Source organism: Lissotriton helveticus, chromosome 6, assembly GCF_964261635.1.
Source record: "Lissotriton helveticus chromosome 6, aLisHel1.1, whole genome shotgun sequence".
In the NCBI taxonomy this organism is placed as follows: Eukaryota; Metazoa; Chordata; class Amphibia; order Caudata; family Salamandridae; genus Lissotriton; species Lissotriton helveticus.
Window position 1 is genome coordinate 98,751,020 of NC_136067.1, and position 21,848 is coordinate 98,772,867.

Here is a 21,848-nt window from a genome sequence, read left to right on the forward strand (position 1 = left end):
GGAGACAACCCCCAGAGCCCTAGCTCTATATCGTGCCACCCCAGATGCTGCAATTCTTGATTTACAAGCTTTACAGATGAGCAGACTGAAATCCAGAAATCCAGCTTTCATTGAAACAGAGGTTGGGATTCAGATTCTCCTGCAGCATATTGGATTGATTGCGCCTCGATCACGGCTTACCTTAAAAGGCATTCAAATTCTAGGAGGGGTAATAGACTCTGAATACCAAGGTGGATAAAAGTGATCCTGTTGAACAGTGGAGACACTGATTTAGTAGTGCAACCCGGAGATCGTGTTGCCCAGATTATCATAGTGCCAGTCTATGGAGGAATTGTTAGGCAGGGGACTGACCCAGCCCTTCTTACTGTATGAGGGAAGGGAAGGGAGGATTTGGCTCCACTGATAACAACTCAGGAGCCAAAGTAAGGATCGAATCCCCCAACAACCCTCCTGAACATGCCAAAATCATAGCTACAGGGAAAGACAATATTCTAGTTGTAATGAGACCTGGAGAGGAGAAATGGGAACATGTGCCTGCTGATAAATGTTATTTGCAAGAATGATAATGGTTTTTTCTCTGTTTCTCTAGAGCATTGCTTGGCATGTATATGTCCTGATTACAGTGTTTGGACTGTGTTTGGGTGAGTAAGGAGGGGGCCGGGAAGGTCCAGGGATACCCACAGCCAAGGGACTCAACCGCCAGTATTAATTACATGTTACATTACCCAAGGGATGGCTCTTTTCGTGTGACAATATGTCATACACCTTTATACTAGTGAACCTGACTGGTGACCTATGTGCCTTAACACGATTAGGCCCTACGATGTTTCCTTTGCATTCAGCGTTACATACTAGCAGCTGTAGCCCATGTAGTTAAGAGCGGTGAGGCAGTGGGACCGGGTGACGGGGATTTCCACAGACGATGATGAGAGAAAATTAATTATCTGTTTAATTTTCTCTGCATTGTCCGTCAAAATCCCCCCTTCACACTGCCCCACCGCTCTTACCTAGCTTAGGACACCCCCGCGCCGCACGGCCACCAGCTGCTGCGTGTGCCTCCCGCCACCCGCCTGCCTCGCTGACCCTGCCGCCGCCGTCTGACCACGCCCCCTGCCACCGAGCGGCGTGGTCTCCTGCGGTCTAGTGCTGTGTTCGCTGTTATTGGAGTCTCCTGTGCCCCGTTTTCCTTGCTGTGTGCCCCTTGCTGTTTCTGAGATTGTCTTTTGTTTTGTTGTATTTTTTACCGCCTGTCCCCCTGTTCTCGCTCCCCCGGCTTCCTCCCGCCCCGCTCCCCGCTTCCCGCCTCCGTTGTAAACCACGCCCCCTTTCTTTCTGTGCCCTCCCCGCTCCCGCCTCCCAGCTGCTCCGCCCTCCCTCGCACTTGGCCATATATGGCGACCGTGCGACGCAGGTGAGTGTGACCTAGCTTAGGACACCCCCGCGCCGCACGGCCACCAGCTGCTGCGTGTGCCACCCGCCTGCCTCGCTGACCCTGCCGCCGCCGTCTGACCACACCCCCTGCCACCGAGCGGCGTGGTCTCCTGCGGTCTAGTGCTGTGTTCGCTGTTATTGGAGTCTCTTGTGCCCCGTTTTCCTTGCTGTGTGCCCCTTGCTGTTTCTGAGATTGTCTTTTGTTTTGTTGTATTTTTTACCGCCTGTCCCCCTGTTCTCGCTCCCCCGGCTTCCTCCCGCCCCGCTCCCCGCTTCCCGCCTCCGTTGTAAACCACGCCCCCTTTCTTTCTGTGCCCTCCCCGCTCCCGCCTCCCAGCTGCTCCGCCCTCCCTCGCACTTCGCCATATATGGCGACCGTGCGAACGCGCAGCGGGCGCGCCCTAAGCGCGCCGAAGGCGCGCCAAAGGTAAGCACGTCTGCGCCCATCCGCGCCTGGACCGCGCCCAGAGCCAGGACCCCTGGCCCCCACCGACGGAAGCCGACCCGACGGACCTACGACGCCGCCGAACTCAACGCACTCAACACCGGCTGAACCCCGGGCTGCTACCGAGCCACACCGAGACACACCCACGGACCCTTCAGCTGCCACTCCTGCAAGTTCACCTGCAACCGGACCCACGCCACACCAGCACCCACCAAGCCGAACTCCAGCAGCACCCACCTGAAGTGCATCCTGCTCAACACCCGCTCCGTCCACAGACACGCCGTCGAGCTCTGGAACTTGCTCGACACCACAGCCCCAGACGTCGCCTTCCTCACGGAAACCTGGATGAACGCCTCCTCAGCGCCCGACATCGCCATCGCCATCCCGGACGGCTACAAGATTATCCGGAGGGACCGCATCAACCAGACAGGAGGAGGCATCGCCATCATCCACAGGAACACCATCCGCATCACGACCGACACCGACGATACCCTCGCACCCGCCGAACACCTGCACTTCCAGATCCACGTCAACCCCAAGACCACCCTCAGAGGCACCCTCATCTACAGACCCCCGGGACCACGCACACAATTCAGCGAAGACATCGCCGACTTCATCAGCCCACACGCCCTCCCCTCCACCGACTACATCCTTCTCGGGGACCTCAACTTCCACCTGGAGAACAACAACGACCGCAACACCACCACCCTGCTGGACAACCTCTCCAACCTCGGACTCAAGCAACTGGTGACCACCCCCACCCACTACGCCGGACACACACTCGACCCGGGCTTCTCTTCCAGCAAGGACATCACCTTCAGCCACGCCACGGGACTCCACTGGACGGACCACAGCTGCGTCCACTTCAGCTTCAGAAGGACCACGCTCCACCATCACCAGCAACAGGTTCCCCGCAGAAGCTGGAACAAGATCACTGCAGACCAGCTCGCCGCTTCCCTGAGCAAGAACCCTCCCACCAGCACAACGAACCCCAGCCAAGCGGCCACCAACCTCACGAAATGGATCAGCGTCTGCGCAGACGACCTCGCCCCTCTGAAGACCCCGCCGAGCAGACCCGGCAGCAAGAAAGCCCCATGGTTTAACGACGAACTCAAGAGCTCCAAGAAGAACTGCAGAGCACTCGAGAAAACCTGGCGCAGAGACCCAACACCGGACAACATGACTGCCCTCAAGCTCGCCACCCGAAAACACCACCAACTGATTCGCGCCACCAAGAAAACAGCATTCAAGGAAAGACTGGACAACAACGCACACAACAGCAAGGAACTCTTCAACATCGTGAAAGAGCTCTCCAACCCCAACGCCGGAAACAACGACATCACCCCTTCGCAAGACCTCTGCGACTCCCTCGCCGCCCACTTCCACAACAAGATCGCGGACATACACAACAGCTTCAGCACCCAACCGACGCACGCCACGACCGAACCAGCGCCCCCCACCGCCACCCTCCGCGCCTGGACCCAGATCAGCACCGATGACACCATCCGCACGATGAACTCCATCCACTCCGGATCTCCGACCGACCCCTGCCCACACAACGTCTTCAACAAGGCCGACGCTGTCATCGCACCCCACCTGCGGGACATCATCAACACATCCTTCGACACCGCCACTTTCCCGGAGAGCTGGAAGCACGCCGAACTCAGCGCTCTACTTAAGAAACCATCAGCCGACCCTACCGACCTCAAGAACTACCGCCCCATCTCGCTGCTCCCGTTTCCGGCAAAAGTCATCGAGAAGACCGTCAACAAGCAACTGGCCACCTTCCTCGAGACGAACGGCTCCCTCGACATCTCGCAGTCTGGCTTCCGGGCCAACTACAGCACCGAGACCGCCCTGATCGCAGCTACCGATGACATCCGAGCCCTGCTCGACAACGGAGAAACAGCGGCCCTCATCCTCCTGGACCTCTCCGCGGCCTTCGACACTGTCTGCCACCGTACCCTAGTACAGCGCCTCAGCAACGTCGGAATCCAGGAGAAGGCTCTGGAGTGGATCATCTCCTTCCTCGCCGGAAGGACACAGAGAGTCCGCCGCCCCCCGTTCAGCTCAGAGGCCACCGAAGTCATCTGCGGCGTTCCTCAAGGCTCCTCGCTCAGCCCAACACTCTTCAACGTCTACATGAGCCCCCTCGCAGCCATCGCACGCCAGCACAACCTCAACATCATCTCCTACGCCGACGACACCCAGCTGATCCTCTCCCTCACCAACGACCCCGCCACCGCCAGAGCCAACCTGCACGAAGGGATGACAGACGTAGCCAAATGGATGTCGAGCAGCCACCTGAAACTGAACTCGGACAAGACTGAAGTCCTCATCCTGGGATCATCACCCTCCGCCTGGGACGACTCCTGGTGGCCCCCCGCCCTGGGCAGCGCACCCAAACCCACAGACCACGCACGCAACCTGGACTTCATCCTGGACTCCTCCCTCTCCATGACCAGACAAGTCAACGCCGTCTCCTCGTCGTGCTTCAACATCCTTCGCATGCTACGTAAGATCTTCCGATGGATCCCCACCGAGACCAGGAAGACGGTCACCCAAGCCCTCGTCACCAGCCGTCTGGACTACGGCAACTCCCTCTACGCCGGAACCACCGCCAAACTCCAGAAGAGACTCCAGCGGATCCAGAACACCTCAGCACGACTCATCCTGGACATCCCCCGCCGCAGCCACATCTCCGGACACCTGAGAGACCTGCACTGGCTCCCAAGAGAATCACCTTCCGGCTCCTCACCCACGCACACAAAGCCCTACACAACCAAGGCCCAGGATACCTCAACAGTCGCCTCATCTTCTACCCTCCCAAACGCCAGCTTCGATCGACCAGCCACGCCCTCGCCGCCGTCCCCCGCATCTGAAGAGCCACCACGGGAGGAAGTTCCTTCTCCTACCTGGCCGCCAAGACTTGGAACTCCCTTCCGACCCACCTCCGCCTGACCCAAGACCACCTGGCCTTCAGGAAGCAGCTCAAGACCTGGCTGTTCGAGCAGTAGCGGACCCCCCCCCCAGCGCCTTGAGACCCCCCGGGTGAGTAGTGCGCTATACAAATGATTTGATTGATTGATTGATTGATGGGCCGCTGCCGCACCCTAGCTATGCTAGAGATGCATCTAAATTGTCTGAAGACTGTGATTCTGAAATTACCTTGTTATCCAAAACGTAATATATTAGTCTAGCTACAACCATAGTAGCCGTTCCTGGATTAACTGTGTACAATACTAGGATAATAAACAAGCTTGCATGTTTAATGGTAAAAAAATAAATGAAACTTCCACTGCGTTCCTCCCTGTTTCTGGATATAGTACATTGCGGTCATGTTGTCCGTCCGGATCAACACTGTCTTGCTGTGCAAGTGTTTCTGAAATGCTTTCAGGGCTAGGAGTATCACTAGCAATTGTAGTTGGATGATATGCAGCTTTTTCTGTTTGGTTGTCCAGAGCCCTTGTACTGTGTATTGAAGGAGATGGGCTCCCCAGCCTGTCAGTGATGCGTCCGCTGTTAGTACTAGTTGTGGAACCGGCTCTTGGAACAGTCGCCCCTTGGAAAGGTTTTGTGGGTTCAACCACTGCAGAGAGTTGTGAGCGCGACTGTCTACCAACACTAGTTCTTTTAGTTGTCCTCGAGCCTGGTTCGATTGCCGTGCTAGGCATTCTTGTAATGGGCGCATTTGAAGTCTGGCATGGGGGACAATGAATATGCATGAGGCCATCATGCCTATGAGCTGCATAAAGACTCGAGCTGGCAGAGAGTGTTGTTGCAGGAATTTGCGATTGAGTATATGCATGCTGGCAATCCTTGCTGAGTTTGGATATGCCTTTGCCACTGAGGTGTTCATAGTGGCTCCCAGGTTTTGCTGTGCGTGGGATGGTTGCAGATGCGATTTTGGGTAGTTGATTGAAAACCCTAGGCTGTGTAGCAACTGAAGTGTTTGAGACGTGTGTGCTGCACAGTGTTGGTACGATTTTGCTTGTATGAGCCAATCGTCCAGATAAGGGTACACATGGATATGTTGCCTTCTGAGATGTGCTGCTACTGTCGCTAAGCATTTTGTAAACACTCTTGGAGCCGTGGTAACCCCGAAGGTCAAAACCTTGAATTAGTAGTGTTGACCTTCTATTGTGAACCTGAGATATTTTCTGCGGGCTGGATAGACGGGTATGTGAAAATACGCACACTTGAGGTCCAGTGTTGCTAGGAAATCTCCTTGTTGTAGCAACAGGAGTACTTGCTGTAGTGTGATCATATGGAAGTGCTCCGATAGTATATATTGATTTAGGGGTCTGAGGTCCAATATTGGTCTGAGGGAACCGTCCTTCTTGGGAATAAGGAAGTATAGGGAGTATACTTCTGTCCCTTGCTGGTGGAAAGGGACTTGCTCTATGGCCCCCTTTTCCAGCATGCATTTCACCTCTTGTTGGAGCTGGGTGATGTGTTCTGTGGACATAGGACGATGTCTGGGTGGTATGTTTGGTAATGTAGAAGTCAGTTCTAGGCAATACCCAAACTGGATAATTTCTCTCACCCACCTGCCCGTGGTAATTGCGTGCCAGACAGGTAGGAACTGTTGGAGTCTGCCTCCGACCAGTGTTAGGTGGTCTGGAGGTAGCGTAATGAAGTCACTGTTTTGTGGCAGTGGAGGCTCTGGTGTTATTGCCTCCACGTCCTCTTCCCTTATTATTGTTGCCCCTGTAACCTCCTCTGTTTGTGTTTTTGTTGAAGGAACCGAACCTTGTGTGTTACTTTTGTATGAGGCAGATGTTTGCGAGGTATTTCCTCGTGTAGTTGCTCTGTATGAGGAGCGCCGAAAGGAGCCTCTGTGTTGCTGAAATTGCAATGCCCCCATAGATTTTGCGGTTTCTGTGTCTTTTTTCATTTTATCCAAAATGGTGTCGACAGCAGGGCCAAATAGAAAATCCTGATTGACAGGTTGGTTAAGAATGGTGGACTGCAACTCATTCTTAAAACCGAAAATACGCAGCCATGCATGTCTGCGTAGTAAGACGCTAGTGTTGATTGACCTAGCTGCGGTGTCTGCTGCGTCAAGCGCGCATTTGATGGAGGCATTTGTTATAAATTTTCCCTCCTGTATGAGGTCATCAGCTTGTGCTTTAAAGGGCTCAGGCAGGTGTTGCATAAGGCTTTCGAGTTGATTGTAATGCGCCCTGTCGTAACGAGCCAATAGGGCTTGTGTATTAGCAATCCTCCATGAGTTGGAGGCTTGCGCTGCTACCCTTTTGCCTGATGCCTCCAGTATTTTTGACTCTTTATCAGGTGGAGGTGCTTCCCCTGTTTGGGAGTTGGCCCGTTTTCGTGCATTAGCCACTACCAGTGAGTCTAGTGGTAACTGTCCCCTTATGTAAGTAGGGTCTGTAGGAGCTGCCCTATACTTCTTTTCTATTCTGGGGTTGATTACCCGTGCCCTGGCTGTATCCTTAAATATGTCAGGTGCATGTTTTAGAACTCCTTTTAGCATGGGAAGTGTTCTAACACTTTTTTCTGAAGTGGGGAAGGTGTCAAACAAGAAGTCTTCCTCGACAGGGTCATTATGCATATCTACATTGTGGAATTGTGCTGCCCTGTCTATGAGTTGATTGAAGACTATGGTGTCATCTGTAGGTGATGACTTAGTAGGATAAGAGGGTACATCAGGGATGGGGTGGGTGTTGTGAGGGTCTGTTGGCTCCTCCCATGGTTCCTCTTGTGGTGGAGGATATTGTGGGAAATCATATTGGGGCTGTAGCTCATCCCCCGTGTTACCCTCATTGTCCCCGTGGTGAGAAGGAGAGTGAGGAATGTAAGGATTAAAGGGTGTAGTAGGCATGATAGGCTGAAAAGGGATGAAGGGTCTAGAGGGAGAAGTACCAAAGTCCTTTTTCTTTAATGGAATAGGGTACTGTGAGCCAGAGTCCAAAGGCCTCTTCTTTCTGTGCAGGATGGTAACTTTACCAGTCTCTGGATTGATGTATATCTTTGCTTGGTCGTCTGATGGATCTGAGATGAAGAGTTCTTCCTCTACAGTCCTGGGTTGAGTGTTAGACTCTTTTGGGTCGGTAACACTTTCTTTTTCGACGAATTTTGGTGTTTTTTTGCTTTTTTTCGGCTCGGTCCCTTGTTCGGGATCGACGAGTGAGTTTGGGTCGACTGGAACTTTCGGGTCGACATATTTTTTGTGCTCCGTAGGCTTTTTTGGAGGAGTGTCCTTTTCCGAGTCGACGTTCTTTTTCGGATTGACTGGTGGCTTCGGAGCACTTATCTTTGGCTCGACAGGTTTTTCCGGCCGTGCTACGGGCTTCGGTACTGTCCCTTTTTTGTCGGCGACCTTTGCCAGGTCGACGGATTTTGGACCAGTAGGCTTGTTCGGGTCGGCGACCTTCTTTGGTTCGGCGCCCTTAGGCTGCGTGCCTTTGTTCGGTTCGACTACCTTTTCGGAATCTACGGTTTTTGGCTGAACGGCCTTCTTGTGGTCGACAGTCTTTTTTGGCTCAGCGCTTTTTGGCTGTACAGCCTTTTTCGGTTCGACGCCCTTCGGGTCGACGACCTTTTTTGGCTCTGGAACCTTCTTCGGGACAATGGTACTGGGCCCTAGGCTCTCTGAAGGTTTCGGTCTCGGTTTCGAGTTCGGAGCCGAGTCAGATAGCGGGGCTGGCGAAACTTTTTTATGACCTTGGCTAAGGCCTTTTGGCGATGCCTCGACCGGAGCCTTCGGTAACGGGCTAATTGGTGTCGGGGGCAGTGCACTCACGATTTGCCCCAGTGGGATCTCGTCATCGGAGTCCGAGTAGTCCTCGATGGTGACGATCTCTAGGTCCGAGTCTGTAGCGTCCGGTAGTTCCTGGTCATCATCGAAGATTTTGTCCTGTTCCGGTGCCTGTCGCTGCATCTCTTGCCTAGCGGCCCGTCGGATCTGTATGGGTTTCTTCAACCGAAACTGGGCGCAGGCCGGGCAGATTTCTTCCCTATGGTCTGGGGAAAGGCACTTGTTGCATACTGAGTATTTGTCAGCATGTGGAAACTTGGAGTGGCATTGTGGGCACCTTTTAAAAGGGCTTCTTTCCATCGACGGTCGGCTCACGTGGCGTCGACGACCGATTCGAGATGGAAAGCTGGATCGAGTAGAGAGGTACCGAACGAGAACAATACCGTCGAAGTCGAAGCCTTTTGGCCTTTAGAAAGTTTTGTTTTCGAGTTAGCATCCGAACCCAATGGCGGAAAAAAACAATCTGAGGATGGAGAAGATGCCCATGCGCACTGTAGTCCAGGGGAGGAGTCACCTATCTCGTGATACTTCGAAGACTCTTCCAAGACAACAAAGTGCAATCATCCGGACCCAACACTAGGCGGCGATCTATGTACAGATATGAATTCAGCAGCCCACATGCCTCGAACACAAGTGTTACGCTTTGTTTAGGTTGTATTTGGGTATTATAAAATGTGTAGAGTCCTATTTTGAAGAGTGCTCATGTTGTGTCCTGGTATTTTAAAATCTTGTTCAGGTGTTCTGAAGGGAAAGCAATACAACACCTGAGAGAGGCACCACTATCAGAAGACGTGCCTCCCTCAGCAGGATCGTCCTGGGAAGGTGCCAGGCTCACACCATGCTCCAGGAGAAGCCTGTCTTACCCAAGTGGGTGAGAGGGTCTGCAGCTGCTTCACAGGCCTTTCGTGGTGTCCTAAGGGGAGGGTACAGCTCTGAACTTACCCGGCTAACCTCACAGGCAAGAAGGAGCGGGAGTGTAAGGTTTTTTTGGGATACACATGGCAGGTATAAACCTACAGTCACTTGGGAGAGAAGCCTTCATAAAGAAATTGCAGGATGAAATGAATTTTCTTTTTCCTATCTTTCACCATAATAGTTGACATGCTCTAAAAGCTCGCTAAGAAACGAGTGTGGGAGATGCTCATAACACCAAAAAAGCTCTCACAACATGCCTTTTCCTTTTTCACACTTTTTTCAACTACTACATTTTGGTAATAGTTCATCCCCAACACATCAATGAATGAAGTGAAGTTCACTGACAGTTTTTAGGAATCTTGCACAAGACAGCCTAAAGACAATAGGGTAAAAAGAAAGAACAAAGAAAAACACACAAATAAAAAGGAAGAAGAACTAGAGAAAATAAGGAGTATTTTCAGATCACGTTACTTACCAGAGGCTTCTTGTTTTCTCCAAGGGTAGGAGTCGTACAGTTCGGTCTGACAGAAGATAATCTAAAAAGGGAAAAAAGAAGAAAAGGATTCAGGCCTCCTCATGCCAAATTAAAAGTTGTTCCCTGGTCCTGCATTTATCTCTCTAAACTGAAAGAGAAGGCAAGGGAACCTCCCGGCTACTAGTAGCGACACAGGTTACCTTGGAGGTATGGGACAGGGCGACAAAAGCGATGGGGTAGACACACGGATCACTTGGGCAACGCCACTTTGGAAGGGGAGGTGGTTTAATGGGATGTATGACATTACAACGCATTCTTTTACCACGCATGCCTTTACAACGCTGTTTTTACAACGCATGCCTTTACAACGCATAGTGCTTTGGGGCGCTGGATAGTGAATAGTTTAATTTACTATTCCAACTCCAGTCCCCGTGGATAGTAGGGAAGGTGTTGGGTAGTAAATTAAACCTATTCCCTATCCTAAAGCGCCCCCCAGCGAAATGCGTTGTAATGGTTTTGTTGTAAAAGTTGCGTCGTAAAGACACTGCGTGGTAAAAGTTGCATTGTAAAGGATGTTTCCCGGTTTAATGACTTGTGCAAACTGAAAGGGTTTGGGACCTGGGACTTGGTGGGCATCTCTACGGTAGACGATATTGTGAACAAAGGCAAACTCAAATCCTGGTCCACTCTCAGTACAGAGTATAGGCTCTAGGGGTCCCAGTTTATTAGGTATGCATAATTATATCATGCGTTGCTGGAAGAGGGTATATAGTGTGCGGATTTACCAGACTTTACCCCACTAGAGGGACGGTTATTACAAAAGACGTCACAGAAACAGCAGTCTCCCTTACATACAAAATGATAAATAATAACATACTAGATAACAGTAAGAAAATATGCAAGAGATGGGAGGGGGACCTGGGCTCCCTGGAAGACATCGACTGGGAGGCAGCACTGATGCACTCAAGAGTAGTGGCCATTAAAGCAAAACTGCGCCTTGTCCAATACAACATTCTACATAGAATATACTATAATAGGGAGAAACTTTATGAGATGGTCAGAGTGGAGACACCGTATTTTCTTCAATGCAGGGATGTCAAGGGTGATTTCCTTCATAGGATATGGTCATTCCTCGTTCTAAAAGCTTACTGGAGCGGGATTATTGGGGAGCTGAGTGTTGTGGTAGGGGTATCTCTGCCGACTGAGCCAGGGTTTGCCCTTCAGGAATCCCCGAACGACATTGATGCCAATAGGGCTCAATTACTCTTTAGCTCTTTTGGCCTGGTGGTGGCTAAACAAGATATTGCCAGACGGTGGGGGGTAGAAGAAGTCTCCAGGATACAGGAGTGGAGGAATGGTATGGATCTCTATATGGCCGCAAAACGTACCACCTACTACAGCAGGAGATGCCCCCAAACGTTTTGTAAGGTGTGGGGTCCCTGGAGGTGTTGCCATGGGCTAGAACTGCTGGACGATGTACAGCACAGGTACTCATAGTACGGCCTGCGGGCCGCCAGCGGCTCGGCAAGCCTTCCCTGGCGGCCCGCGGACCTTGCAGACATTGTACCCGTGTTTTTGAAAACAATGTTTAAAGAGTGTCTGCAACCGGCGCGCGACTCAGAGACTCTGCTGCTCTGTGGGGGCCGGGTGATTCATTCCGGCAATAGTCCGAGTGGAGCTGCAGGGGCGCTAAGAGGAGGTGAACTACAACAAAGTGCCATTAACATGCAAATGGTCTTTTAAAGACCTGTGAAGTGCTTGGGTGCGGCTGTGTGTGCCCGGAAAGCTGTCTCAGCCCGGGCACACACAGGCAGGGTGAGATGAAGAGGGTGGCAGAGGGAGGTGGAGGGAGGTAGGGAAACAGAGTGAGAGGGAGAGGGAGGGAGGGAAGGGAGACCGAGGGGGGGGCGAAGGGAGGGAGACAGAGAAAGGGAGACAGTGAAAGGGTGGGAGACAGACAGAGGGAGGGCGACAGAGGGAGACAGAGGGAGGGTGATGGAGGGAGGGAGGCGGAGTGAGTGTGGCGGAAGTGAGGGAGTGAGGGAAGGGGAGTCAGGGAGGGGGAGTGAGGGAGGAAGTGAGGGAGGGAGTGAGCGAAGGGGAGTGAGGGAGTGAGGGAAGGGGAGTGAGGGAGGGAGTGAGGGAAGGGGAGTGAGGGAAGGGGAGTGAGGGAAGGGGAGTGAGGGAAGGGTGAAGAACCGGGTTAAGACCCGGCGGCACCAGGGGAAACGCCCAAAGTCTCCGGGTCCACCCGTCTTAGAATACAGAGACACGGGGTACTTCTTGGTGACGTCAAAGATCAAATTTATTAGTTGCAGCCAGTAAGAGATCCCAGAAGTACAACATGGTGTATGTTCTCAGGAGACTGCTCAACTTTACAAAGCAAGCCATCCCTTTTTATACAAAAAATTGTGCTTCAGGCAAACATTCCTTATTTACAGTTTGACCACTCACATGTTTCCACGACAAAAACAGGATCATGATGACAAGCCCATTTTTCAGTTTGTCCAGCCCAAAATCAACCATTGGTTAAACTTAACATTTTTCATCAGACAGGTCGATCGGACCCATAATAAATACAGGCACATCCCCATCGTAAATAGGCCATAAAGAAGGAACAGAAACAGATGAGACGCAAGATAGAAAGGTGTGGCGTGTATCATAAACTCAGCAATGTCCTGCTCTTTGATCTCTATCTCGATCAGCTAAAGGGCAAGAACTGGTATGGCAAGGTCAGCTTCAGGCAGCAGGGTCAGTTCATTTCAGGTCAAACAGGAGTCAGCACAAACTCAAGCTAAGTTGCACGTGTCCCAGAGACTTGTTCAACCATAGTCATGGGCCTATGTGAGGGCAACCATAAAATGGCTGCCATGCAAAAAATGGAACCCAAGGGTTTCAGAACAAAATCGTCAAATACACAGTGAATCCATCAGTGTAGCATGACGGAAACACTCATGCTTGCTGAGCTCACTGTTTACGGTTCGCTGTTACCAAATTTGTAACAGAACCACGACCATTATGACCCAGGGTCAGAATTCACGGAACCTCAGACCCTCCTTTTGCCCTTACATAGGCAATAACCTAAACTCACGTCAATCTGAATCCAGGTCTATACTCATCAGATCATCAAGATGTTGCTGTAGCATCATCCTAGTACTTAGTAACTCTCTCTGGACAGGTCTCCTCGAACACGAAGTAGCACAAAGGCCACATATAGCAGGGGCACACTGTACGCAAAGACAGAACAGGAAAAGGATAGCTAATACCATCCCAATGATCATCAGAATCTTCCATCCCCAAGTGGATAACAATCCCCAAAACCATCCCATCAACGACCAATCTCCTTCGTCCACATGCACAGACTCGGAGATCTTATGCAGCTTGGAAATGGCTTGGTACACTGTCAGAGCGTTGTCTGGAATAAAAACGCAGCAGCTCAATTGCATGGAATTTCTGACGAATTCCTAAACCATCACATACTCTCTTCATCACTTGACCCACAAATTCACTCCCATTGTCACTCCAGACCATTCTCGGCAAACCGTACCTAGGGAAAAACTCCTTAACAAGGGCTTTAGCTGTAGACAAGGCAGTATTATCTTTCGAGGGAATATGCTTCTACCCATCTTGAAAAGGCACAAACAACCACGAGTACATATTTCAAATTGTTGCACCTCTCCATGTGGATGAAATCTAGCTGCAAAACCTCGAACGGATACGTCGGAGGCGCAAAATGACCAGCTGGAGTTGGAGTTCCCTTGCCAGGATTGTACATCAGACAAACCATACAATTTTTGACCACATTCTCTGCACACTTAGGAATTCCAGCATTTTGCCATACTGGAGCCAACAATTTACAAATTCCTTTCGTACTGATATGAGCCATTCCATGCGCCATTGTAACCACTGCAAGCACGTACGCATCGGGTAACAACCATCGCTGATGCTCTGACAACTCGACCCAACAACCATTCGGATCCAATTTACCCGTACTCTCTCTCCATACACTCAACTTTTTCTCTGTAGCTTCAGCTTGAATTGACTTCACACTCTCTATCGTATCTTCACACATTCCTCTATCCGGAACCCATCTCGCCGGACCCGCAACATACATTCGACTCATCACATCCCTTGCCGTTTCCTTCGCAACTTCATCTGCAAACGCATTACCACGACCAAAGTCATCCGTCACCTTCTTATGTGCACTGCATTTCACGATCGCAACTTGCAACGGCAAAGTAAGTGACTCAAGGAGTTCATTTACCAACTGACCATGCTGAATCTTAGTTCCATGCGAAGTCAGAAACCCACGCTCTTTCCACAATCGTCCAAAACTATGAGCCACACCAAACGCATACTGGCTATCAGTGTACACAGTCACTCGTTTCCCTTTTGACAATACACACGCTCTTGTCAATGAAATCAGCTCTGGTGCTTGAGCTGAGTTATGTGGGATACGTGTAGCTTCAACAATTGTATGCAAAGTCGTAACAGCATATGCCGCAGTCGTATCACCATTCGGGAGCTTGAAGCACGAACCATCTACCCATAAGGTACCATCACACTTTGAAAGAGGAGTGTCCCTAAGGTCTATTCTCCCTTTTGTTTCCTCCTCTGTCCTAAGAAAACAATCATGCTGTTCAGAAACATCTGTCTCGACTGAAATCGGCAACAACGTAGCTGGATTCAACGTGTTGCATCTCTTTATATGCACATGGCTCGCTAAGAGTGTCAACTCATAACCTGACAATCGAGCGCTAGTTAAGTGCTGTGTCTTGGTCCTGTTCAACAATGTATCCACTGCATGTGGAACAATCACAATCAACGTACTATCCATCACCAAGCCAGCAGACTGTCGAATAGAAACAGCTGCTGCCGCTGTGGCTCTCAGGCAACTCGGCAACGCTCTAGCTACCGGATCCAACGCCGACGAGAAATACGCGCATGGACGCTGCTTGTCCCCAAAAGATTGTGTCAACACTGACAACGCACATCCCTCTCTCTCTCGTGCACATACAACGTAAACGGCTTGCTATAGTCTGGGGTACCCAACACAGGAGCCGAACACAATATGCATCACGTAATTCCGAAACACTTTTCTGACAATCGTCAGACCACGGGAGGGGATTCGGTGTATCTTTATGAGTCAATGCCAACAGAGGTTTGGCCAGCAGAGAAAAATGTGGTATCCATTGTCTGCAATATGACGCGATACCCAAGAAAGTACGCACTTCTCTCTGTGTGCTTGGTACAGTCATTCGCGCAATCGCTTGAATTCGTTCTGGGGTCAACCTTCTTCCCTCCTTTGACAAGAGATGACCTAAGTAGGTCACCTCTTGGCAACAATACTGCAACTTGGAAGGTGACACTTTATGATGCAAGTCCGACAAATGTCGCAACAAAGAAAGAGTAGCTTCTTTACAAGTTTTCTCATCATCAGCGGCCACTAACAGATCGTCCACATACTGAATAAGAGCAGCACCAGCAGGCAACACAAGAGTATCAAGTTGACCTTTCAAAGCCTGGCTATAGATAGAAGGACTCTCACAATAGCCTTGAGGAGCTCTTTTAAACCGGAAGCTTCGGCCTCCTAAAGAGAAGCCAAAAATATCTCTACTCTCCTCAGCAATTGGAATACTGAAGAAAGCATTTTTCAAGTCGATGACTGAAAACCAAGTAGCTGAAGTCAACAAAGCAGTAATATCCGGGACAACTGGAAACTGTGGCACGACGATTTTGTTAACCTCTCTAAGATCGATCACAAACCTGTAAATGGGTGGCTGAGAAGAGTCAGTGCGTTTCAAGACAGGCAAAACAGGACTGTATCACACATTACCTCTCGTCTCTTCAATCACATCTTTCTCAATTAGATCATAGATGATCGCTAACAACGCTCTTTCACCATCACTAGAAATCCGATATTGAGGAATGCGTGGCAGTTTAACATTTGCTTTAAGCGTTACAACGTAAGGTGGAATCTCCAAAAGACCCACATCATTAGGACCAGTAGCCCAAAGAGTATCAGGCAGAGAAGACAATTTGGCCGGGAGTCGGTCTTTCGACAAATACATCGGAGAGATCACTCTCTTACCTAATGTAAGTTGTACTCCCGAAGGAGAACATTGTAGTGTCGCATACAATCTTTTCAATAGATCCAATCCCAACAAGTTCTCACCACAACCCGTCATCAAAATAAGGGATGCTTCCAATTCACAAGGTCCAACAGAAAGAGACAAAGGACTAGAAATCGGGTTTCTAACTGGGGCGCCAGAAAATCCTGCTGAAACATTTGTCAAGCCAGACAAAGGTGCGCCAGGGAGTTTAGAGTGCATAATAGAACTCTTCGCAGCACCAGTATCCAACAGAAAAGGCTCTGACACACCTGATGTAATCACTTCAACATAAGGTCCGCTCTGATCTACTGGAACTGAAACAACTCCCTCTCTTTGTCTATGGCTGTCCTAGCAATCATTACCGTCCATATTCTCACCTTCAACGTAGTAGTCGTCAGCATAGTACTGAGTCGTCCTACCAGACGCATCATTTTGCTGATCAAAACAATTCATTGAATTTTGTGGAGGAAAGGAACGCGCATTCTGGGGGAACACACCACGTCCCCTACCTCTAGAAGCTTGCTGAACACCTCGACCTCTCACACCAGGAACACCATTCACACGCTGTAACAGAACCGGGCAACTATTTTTAAAATGGCCCTCTTCTTTACAATATGCACACTGATTAGGGCCTATAGGAAAATGAGGTTGAGAAGGCTCAAACCTTTGCGAGTTTCTCTGAAACTGCTGAGGCTGCTGATAATCACGTTGGCTACTACGAGGCGGATACGCTTGCAGCAAAAGAACCTTTGTTTTCAACTCTTTAGTCTTCTTGTCTGCTCTATCCTCTCATCCTTATCCCTATTTTCGTAGTACTGTGCAGTAGCCAATATCTGTGCTGATGAGGAAACAGCCCAGGAACTCTCTGAATCCTTCAATTTAGTACATAACTCGGGAAGTAAGTTATGCACAAACTTATCAACAAACAACCGTTGACCACCTTCCGTACTCATGTCTTGACCACTATGGTCAATAAACGTCTCTTCAAACCTAGTGAAGAAATCAGATACACTTTCATCTCTCTTCTGCTTACACGCAGACAATTTGTCCCAGTTTACTCGCATAGCAGGCATTAAAGTCTTCATATAAGTAACGATCCTACCAGGAAGTTCTGCAACTAGAGGCTCAGGTTTAGCACCACCAACTGGTCTACCATCCGCAGCACCAATATTAACCCAGGTATCACCTAACTCCTGCGCATGATCCGTGTGACGAATCAATCCCCATAAATGCTGGGGAACCACATTTCCAAACAACATGTCTATATCAGCTAGATTCATAATACATGAGTCTGCAGTCTGTGATAATTCCTTATAATATCCTGCAGGATTTTTACGGGGGTCAGGCAAAGTCTGCTTAAGAGCCAAAACTTCAGCTCGCTTCCACGGAACATGTACCCAAACACGTTGAAAATGAGCCGGTACGGCATCAATGTTATGAGCGGCATCAGCCTGAACTGCTTCCTTCCATACAGGAGGAACTTCTCTCATAGGATACTGTCTCACTTTCCTCTTAACAGAAGGGTCAGGCTCAAACAACGACCGAGAAGGAGACTCGCTCCTGAACGAAAGCAGTGTCGCTACCGCTCTTTCGACGTCGAGACCCACAATCGTGCCTTTCGCGAATTCGGACTGTACATGGAACAACTCAGACGGAGTCTGTCCTAAATCACCATCTTCCCATTCTTCACGAAGGAAAGTGCACATCTTATCGAAAACATATCTCTGCTTCGGTGCTTCCCATTGACGGAAAACATCCATAACAGACTCTACATCGTATCTTAAAGAACGAGTGACCCATGTATGCGCCAAATGATCCAATACTTCCCTCTCTTGGGAGTCAGGCAGTTGGCTACGCAACTGCTTACGCTTTGAAACAGGGGTCGTGCTTAATGACCCAAAGAAAGGAGACAAAAGACTAGTAACAGTATCCGTCATTCTCTGTCGGACAGAAGGAGAAGTCGACAGGACAGGAGATAAAGCGGACTGAGAGGAAGCTAATGCAGGAGCAGTAGCAGAGGAGGCAGCGAGAACAGGCGGAAAAGTCGTAGAAATTAAAGACAGAGTAGGTAACAAAGTCGGCGGCCCTTGAGAAGGCTGCGCCAGAGGAATAGGAGCCAACTGAAGAGGAGCTGGCGGCTGCGTAATAACAGGAGGCAAGGCAACCGGAGGTTGCGCAACTAAAGGTTTCGGAGGTGCTGTAGCACTCTGCACGTAAGGGGGTGGCGACCTCAACAAATAAGACATCAAAGGATCCTTCTCAAGTTCCTTCGTTGCATCTTGCTGATGAGGTGGCAAAGCTGGATAACACTTATCAATCGCCATTTTCCGTTGCCTGTGCAACTGCTCACTCGCTTGTTCTTCTTCATTATCTTTAAACTGTATAGCAGCTTGCATTATCGAAATACCCTTCTCTCTTTTATTTCTCTTCGCTAATTTAATTTCTTTTTGTTTGCCTTCCTTTCGCCAGAGGCGGAATCAAACATCGCCGGCGGGGCTTTCTTCTTGAAGAGTTTAACTTCTAAATTATCTAAAATCTCTGTGTAATAACTACCATATTGGGGCCACTTTAGGACACCGTCCTTTCTTTTTTTTTTCTTTTTTTTTACAAAATACATGAGTTAGTCGTCAAAGAGTCATAATTTACAGAGTACATAGTTACTATTGACATTCATTACATCAATTCATCAATAAATCAATAATCCTGGAGCCAGATACATATATATCAAAAAAAGAAATAAATGAATTTTAGAGATTATATGTTACTCACATTGGATACATAAAAAAAAATGCAATTAACAATACAATAAGGCAGATACATATAGGGCTACTAAAAAAAGGGTTGACGGAAATAGACCATCAGACAGTGGATTCTAGATGATTAGTGATCTTGCCCCAAATCTGTTGACCAAGCTTCTTTTTCCTATGCCCTTTAAGGGCATACAGACTATGCTGCATATTATGAACAGCAAAAAAACGCGCTCTCCATAGTTCAAAAGAGGGGGGTTCCTGCTGTAACCACCAAGATGCTAATAAGAGTCGGTATACCGCGGTAACTAAGAATATTAGTTTTACATGTGGCTGTAATAGATCTGATATTACCGGCCCCATTTCTGCACCTAGCATTATCTGCGTAGCACTTAGTTTAACGGGAAACCCTAAAGTAGCTGTTAGGTAATTCTCTATCTGTGAAAGTAAAAGAGATAACCGAGAGCACCCAAAAAAAATATGGAGATCGTCTGCAGATATGTATCCACACCTATAGCATTTCCCAATAGTATCAGCCTGCCATTTCGAAATCTTGTCAGGCGTATAATATACATTAAAAATGGATTTGTAATGCTGTGCAGATAATTTTGCCGAAAGGAAGACATTTATTGCCATCTCCAGTGAGATTTCTATCCGTATGTCCTGCCTCCCAAGTTTATTCCCCCATTTAACATTTTGTTGCTGTAAATCATTCGCCTTAGTATTCAGTAAATGGCCATATAGCACTCCTATTTTTGCAGATTTTGTATTATCCTCTATCAGAGGGTTAGCTTGTAGATTGCTGGCTTTTTGAGATAGGAAGTTCCTCATTTGCAAATATTTTGCAAAATTCTCCCTGGGTAGCTGATAGTGTATACGAAGTTGGTCAAAAGATTTCAGAGATCCATCAGCAAAAAAATCCCCCACTAACCTTAATCCTTTTTGCCACCATACATAGACCACCCTATCCCATAAATCAATTGGCAGAAATATTGGAGACGTCAAGGGTGTATACCAAGAAATTTTTCCTATTCCGAACATTTTCCTTAATGTCCGCCAGATTTTATATGTGGCTAGCAGTACCTTAAAACGTGTGCGTTTGTAGTAGGTCCATTCCTGATGTAGTAACAGACAATTTTTAGCCTTCACACCTAGTAGCATCTGGTAAATTGACGGGCACTCTGCCATATTCAGAGGACCAACACCGGTTACCAGAACATTCATCCCTTGAAGCATGCAGGCATAATAATAAAGAGTAAAATCTGGTACTGACCAACCACCTAAATATCTAGGTAAAATCATAAAACGCCCAGCACGGCGGGCCTTACCACCGGCCCACATAAAACGCATACAAAGAGCCTGGAGTTGTACTAAGCTAGTGGTAGCGACTTCTAAAGGAACACACCTGAAAAAATATAATACTTGTGGCAAAATCATCATTTTTAGTAGGCTGCATCGCCCTACTAAAGAGAGATGGAGACATTCCGCCTGATCCAACTGTTTCCTCACCCCTAATGTTAAGTCCTCCCAATTAGACTTGACCAGGGCCATTGAAGAGACCCTTCGTTTAATCCCCAGATAGGTGACTTCCTCACACACCCGTGGATCAGAATACTTAGGCAGGTTGGCACATAGTAGCTGGGTTTTAGAAGCATTCAATTTATAGCCAGCGACTGCCCCAAAATTAGCGGCAATAGATTCAATCTCCTCCATTGCAACTATGGGGCATGTCGTGACAACTGCCACGTCGTCTGCATATGCTAGGACCTTGAATTGATAGTTTTGCATCACCACCAATGGAATCCTAGAGCAAGCCTCCAGCATTCTTAAAAAAGGCTCAATGTACAATGAAAATAAAAGAGGAGAACAGGGGCAGCCTTGCCTGGTACCCCTCTGTATTTGTACTAAGTCTGACACGAGTCCCATGGTACTAATACGGGCCGTAGGTTGCAAGTACAATGTCTGCACAGATTTTATGAATTCGGGGCCAAACCCCCTTCGCTTCATTACATCCCATATAAAGCACCATGAGACCCGGTCAAAAGCCTTTTCGGCATCTAATAAAATTAAGCATAATGGCTCCTGGGTAACATTAACAAAATCAAATAAAGTGATCACCCGACGAACATGATCCGCCGTTCCACGATGCGGAATAAAGCCATGCTGTATAATGGAAACTAGATTGGTAATTACCTTAGACAACCTATTCGCAAGAATCTTCGAGTACATTTTTCCGTCCGCGTTTAGAAGCGAAATAGGGCGGTAATACCCAGCTAAGTTCTCAGGTTTTCCTTTTTTGTGAAAAACCACAATGCATGCTTCACTCCAGCTCCCTGGGGGTACCCCTTTCTGAGCATTTCTCATCGTCTCTAGAAGATCTGTTTTTAAAACAGAGAAAAAGGTCTTATAAATTTCCACAGGGAGCTTATCTGGGCCTGCCGCCTTTCCCCTGGCTAATTCATTGACTACCATTTCTAGTTCCTCTGCCGTTATACTTGCCTCTAGGCTTTCTCTTTCATCCTCAGATAGATCTGCCGTACAATATCACCCGATAAGTAGAGTAGCACTATTTATGTCATATTCATCTCCTTTGTACAATGATTCGTAAAATTGTCAAAAGATCTCTAATATTCCAGTTTCTTTGTCTACTAAGTTTCCTCTTAAATCTAGTAAATTATCTATCCGCTGTGATGCTTCCCTTGACCTTAATTTCTGGGCTAGACATCTGCCACTTGCTTCCCCATACTCATATTGTATTTGTTGTTTAATAAAGAAAGTTTTTGCACTTTCCTGCGACCATTTAAGATTTATCTTCGCTTTAAGCCTAGCTACTGCCGTCATCTGATCATTTATATCCGCCCCTAACCGTATACCCTGCGCTAATGATTCCTCAGCCTTTGTTAATTCTTGATAAAGTTCTTGGAGTTTTATCGCCTGCTGC

The 21,848-nt window shown here is 48.6% G+C and overlaps 1 protein-coding gene across 1 annotated transcript in view; it reads right to left on the bottom strand.

Annotated features, from left to right (window-relative positions):
- Positions 1-21,848, bottom strand: part of LOC144762276 (ATP-binding cassette sub-family C member 10-like) — a 1,522,948-nt gene that overhangs the window by 1,487,444 nt on the left and 13,656 nt on the right. Inside the window, exon 2 of the mRNA XM_078647417.1 lies at positions 10,048-10,108. The gene's annotated coding sequence lies outside the window, so the exon portion shown is untranslated. The remainder of the gene's footprint in view (positions 1-10,047; positions 10,109-21,848) is intronic.